We start from the raw sequence: 6,000 nt of genomic DNA, 5'->3' as shown, positions 1-6,000 counted from the left end.
TCACTGAGGGTGAACTTTGGTGTGTCAGGAGGCCAAGTCAGACTCAGTAGGTCTTTCTCTTCCTGCTGCCTATGGATTCAGATATAGAACTCTCAGCTATTTCTCTAACACCATGTCTGCCAATATATAACACCATTGTGCCACACAATAGTGAAAATGAACTAAACCTCTGAAACTATACCTAAGTTTCAAATAAATGACTTCTTTTATAAGAGTCATTAAGGTCATGGTGTCTCTTCACATAAAAAAGAACATTAAGACAGTATTCTTCATACTAAACCCAGCAGAATACATTATTTCTCCTGAAATTGATTTCCACTCATGTCCAACTTTGAAATCTGACCCCCTTAATTCTGTTCTCCTTTTTTCTTTTCTCCATGTCACCAGGCTTTGTTACCATTTACTGGTCCTTCATTCTTTCTACATGTCTGGTTTCATCCAATAAAAATATCTATATTCCTGAATAATTCACTTGTATTTATTTTAGTAACTATCATTATGAGTTGAATTATCCTTTATTTATTGATATTAAAAGTGAGGGTACATAGGATGTGGTCATGTATCTGGAAGAAGTTAGGGAGAAATGAGGGATAGATATTATAACATGTATTCATGGAATTCTGAAAGAATTTATGAGAATAATATATTAAAAATAGATAATTTTAATATGTTTATCCTATATTATAAGGGTAATATTCACCTATAAGTGAATATATATTTGTGTGTTTCTTCTTCTGCGTTACCTCACTTGGGCTAACACTTTCTAGTTCCATTCATTTGCCTAAAAATTTCATGATTTCTTTGTTTTTAATAGCTGAATAGTATTACATTGTGTAAACATGCCATAATTTTTGTATTCATTCTTCCATTGAGGGATATCTAGGTTGTTTTCAGATTCTGGCTCTTACGAATTAAGCTGCTATGAACATAGTTGAGCAAATGTCTTGATGAATGGTGGAGCATCTTTCATGTATATGCCCAGAAGGGGTATAGCAAAAAAATTCTGGGCCCAGGGGGCCCTGCAGAGGCTGATGCACCTACCAAGTACTATGTATGGAGAGTACCTAAGCCCTCTGCTCAGATGTTATTCATAGACAGCTCAGTAACCCTGTGGGTTTCTGAGTAAAGGGAGCAGGGCTGTCTCTGATGTGAACTCAGTTGCCTGCTCTTTGATCACCTCCACCTGGTGAGATGGCCTTAGTAGGGAGAAAGATCTAGATAGTCTTGATGATACCTGATAGATTAGGGTCAGATAGTAGGGGAGGAGGACCTCCCTTATCAGTGGACTAGGGGAGGGGCAAGGGAAGGGAAGAGGGTGGGAGGGTGGAACCAGGAAGAAATGAGGCAGGGGCTACAGCTAATATACAAAGTGAATGGATTGTAATTAAGAATGATAATAATAATACTCTTGGAAAAATAGGGAGAAGACATCTAAAAGGCACAGAAAAAATACATATACTATAAGCATCATCTTTACTCCTTTCTTATGAATAATAATGAATTATTACATTAATATTCATCATAAAGTACCAAGGCTCACTAAAATCTTACAAAAACAATCACTTTAAAAGTACTTGGCATACATTTATATAGAATATATATGTTAGTCTTTCAGCTTAAGACACTTATTAATATGTGCAATTTGATCTGGAAAATCTCAACGCTAGTTTATTTTTCAGGCTTTGTCTCAATTATTGCATAATCTCTCAACGTGCAATAGTAAAAGCATTACCACTGTGTTATATTTACTCAGTCTTATGGATTAATGAATAATGAATATATCTGACTCAGTGTAAAGTCTAAGTACATCCATCTCAGACAAGAAATTATAATAAGAAACAATAATTATAATTGAAATAAAATGGGGAGTGTGAATACAAAACAATAAATTATTTATCTCACACTTCTGAAGTGCAGGAGCATGGTACCAGTTTCAGTTTGACTCTTTTAAATATCTCATGACAGCATCAAACTAGTGTGGAAATGTGTAAGAGAAAGAGATTCTGTCCTAAGGCAGGAAGTGGCAGTAGGTGTCAGGACTTCTTAGGTGTATAATATTCATCTAATGAAATCTAACTTATTCAAGGCTCTTGAAAGAAGTACATTCTCCAGTGAGGGAGGTATCTTTAGTAACCTAAATTCCTCTCACTCACCTAGACCTCTGAAATGTGCTCCCACCTCAACACCAACACAATGAAGACACAGGTTACAAATTAAGAAAACTAAGGTTTACCAATAATAAGCAAACCAGAGTAGGAACACCCTTGCCTCTGTAGGGACTGACTTCCTAACACACTGTTCTCTCTACGCCTTGCATTAAACCCTTCTAATGGTTTCTTATTTTTTTTTTCTTTTCACTATGTCTTATTCCAGTTTTCTACTCCTGATCACTAATATAAAGCATATGCTATTTCTCTTTATCAGAAAACTGATTCATAATGCAAAAGTTCATACTCAGTTTGCAAGGCTGACTTCCAATGGCTTAAAATACTGTCTACAATTTTCTTTTTCTCTGGAAAAAACACTTTAATATATTTCAGAGAAGCATCTGTTCTTTTTCCCTGAACTCTGGTATTGGATTTATCACAACTCCAGCGCTGTAACTATTGATTGGAAGAAATGTTCTCTAAATATTAGACAGGAAACAGTTTTCTCTAATAAAGACCTCTTAGTGAGACATATATAAAATTATAGTGTACCCTATTTCATGATGATGAGTCACACTGATGATCAATCCTTAGATTTTGTTGAGATTTCCTTATTATATTTTATTATCTTTTCTGTCCCAACATCCAATTCATAACATATTTGATTGCTATGTCTCTTTCTGTAAGTTTCTTTTTCTTGTTATAATTTCTCATAAATCTTTGTGGGGTTTTTTTTTTTTTTGCCAGATAATTTAGAATTTATCTTTCCAATGGGACTTGCTTGCTTTTCTAATGGTTCCATTGATGCTATTGATTTTTGCAGAGTTACTGTAAGGTTATAAACTTAACTCTTTATTGTAATTCACAGATCAGTTCTGGGACACAACTAATTTTTTGTCAGCATTAAAATAAAATTTATTTAAAATCCTGTGTATTATATTGCTGTCATATAATCCTGACAATTCTGACAAATCCCTCAACCCTGGAAACTATAATTTGTATCCTCCAGGCACTGTTCTAAGGATCTGAGTCTTCATCAGAGTGTGGTGACATCCAGTCTACCTGTGTGCACTCTGTCCTTCAGTGTCACCCTTCAGAGATCTTCTATAGAGTCCTGAGATGCTCATGAATCTTCACCTCCTTGCCAAGTCTAGGATTTAATGTTGCCTTCTCTATTGAACTTCCAGAGTTTCCTGAGACTGGAAAGAATGCCCTTTCCCTTCAGCAGCTTATGGTCTGGATTCTTTAGTATTCTTGTCTTTGTGGTCTAAGTATTCACTCTGTGTCTCACAGGAAATTTAAAATTTCTTTGATGGATTTTCTGTCCTCTTTTCTCCGCACTGTACTGGCTCCCACCAATTCTTGGCTGTTATTGTACCATGATTATATTTCCCTTTCGTTCTTTTTAAATTTGTTCTCTCTCTTTCTCATTCCCTTTTTCTTTCTTTTTTAATTTATTTTTGGCTCTTCAGCCTTGTGAGATTGCCAAAAATTTGTGATTTTTTTTTCCTTTTAACTGAAACTATCAGTCTTGGCTCTTAACCAGAGTTCATGGTTTATGAAGTGGGAAAGAGTTGTCTACAGATTACCCTTATTTGGGAATATCTGCACTGAAAGTCTTATTTACTAGAAATTTTGTAAAATTTTAAAAAATGATGTTTGTCAACTAACCTCATATTTTGTGATTAAAACACAAACAAACAAAAAGAAGTAACAAAAAACCCAACATTTTTAGTTACTGGCTAAAATAGCAGTTCAGATAAACAGCATTGTTTTCCCATAAATAAAATGCATTGTTTTAACTCTTATTTGTAAATATATATTTACAAATAAATAAATAAAATGCATTGTTTTAACAAATAAGAGTTAAAACAATGCATTTTATTTATGCATTTATTTTATATATATATTTATGTGTGTGTGTGTGTGTGTGTGTGTGTGTGTGCGTGTGTGTGTGTGTGTTTGTGTGTGTAAAATTTTGGTAAGACAAGAATAAAGACAGAAACTTTGAGTTTAGAAAATCAATCAAATCTTAAGTTCTATATCTATGAAATATTGTACCCTCAAAGCAGAAAAAAACAGAAACGTGGGGGAAAACTGGGAATAAAATTAATAAATGTCCTAGGGAACAGTCATTTTATGAAATAATAAAATTCAAAGTAAACTTCCTTTTGGAAAAATAGGAGGATTTACTGTCGCTATATATATATATATATATATTTTTTAGGAATGCTCTAGATATTCTAGACAGTGAGAGAAAATTTTTAAAATCATTTTTAAGAAAGATAAAAAATTTTAAACTTAATATAATTAACAGTTATTAAAATAAGCATTTTGCAAGAAAATTATTTTAAATTACCATCTAATTTTCATGGTATACCGAATAAATAATTAATTTTATCACTCAAAGTTTTCAAACTAAAGGCAATGATAATTACATCATAAAAAATGGGTTGTACTAAAGACTAAACAACCAAAAAGCCTCAAAACCCAAATCTATATGCTATTGAGAGGACATTTAATGAATATAACAAAAACTAGTAACAAACAATAATATGAAATGTCCATTTTCTTTATTTTAACTACCATATGAGTCATGTTGTTGAAAATCTCTCCCTTTACAAGGTGAACTACAACAAGAAAAATGTTAAGAGACATGAGAGAAAGAGGTATGCATGGGAAAGGTTTAGGGAAGGAAGGAAAGAGGGATGATACAATTTGATTTTAATATATACTGAATACCTATTTGGAAAGAGAAAAAAAGTGATGAGAGTTTTTTTTAAGAGACTCAAAATTATATTCCTTGAAATAGAAACAAAAATGGTAGACATCTATGTGTTATTGATATAGAGACAAGTTGATGTTTTGAAATCTGATTTTTATCAATGAAAATATTGAGAGGATATAGGATACTGAAGGAGTTCACATCATCCACATGGTAGTCCATTGAAGGTTTTGGGCAGAATGGGCTATTAAGATGTGATATCTAATTTGTAAAAATATAGGTCATTGTGGCCATGCAATTGAAAGTGTATTTTGCCCTGGACCACTCTTTCCTGAAATCCCTCTCTTAGCTAATTGTTTTGAACTGCATAGTTTTTCTCCACCACTCCCATCAGGATGCTTTTTCTAACTTGCCACAGATAATAAAAACAGTTGAGTCAGGCAATAATGGTCAAATACCTCTGAAATATGAACAACAATTAGGCTTTTCTCTGCAACTAATTACTCTCAAGTAATTTGTTACAATTATAGAAGTCTAACACAAATTGTCAATGACAGTCTGTGAAGAAACTCTTGTTTTTTTTTTTTTTTTAATAAATACTTATGGAAAAGTTGACCATAATGCCTGTGGTGGTTTGAATAGTTATGGCCCTCTTAGATTTATGTTTTAATATTTGACTATAGGAAGTGGCACTATTAAGGAGGTGTGGCCTTTTAGAGTAGGTGTGGTCTTGTTGGATAAAGTGAGTCACTGTGGAGTCAGACTTTGTGGTCTTATCTATGTTCAAGCTATGCCCAGTATGGCAGACAGTCCCCTTCTGCTGCCCACTCATATTGATGTAGAACTTTCATCTACTTCTCAGCACTATGTCTGTCTGGATGCTGCCAGGGTTCCCATCATGATAATAGTTGATTAAGCCTCTGAAACTGTAAGCCAGTACCAATTAAATGTTGTCCTTTCTAAGAGTTGCCATGGTCATGATGTCTCTTCCCAACATTGAAACCCGAATTAAGGCAGAAGTTGGTTCCAGGGACTGGCGTATTTCTGTAATAGGTCAGACCTTGCTTTCGTTTGAAGGAATGTAGACCCTGGGACTTTGGAAGCAGGGAATGATTTAAGTGGGGCCTA

This window comes from Psammomys obesus, unplaced genomic scaffold (genome assembly GCF_907164565.1).
Source record: "Psammomys obesus unplaced genomic scaffold, mPsaObe1.curated_primary_1811, whole genome shotgun sequence".
Taxonomy (NCBI): Eukaryota; Metazoa; Chordata; class Mammalia; order Rodentia; family Muridae; genus Psammomys; species Psammomys obesus.
Note: the sequence above shows the minus strand (reverse complement) of the source record.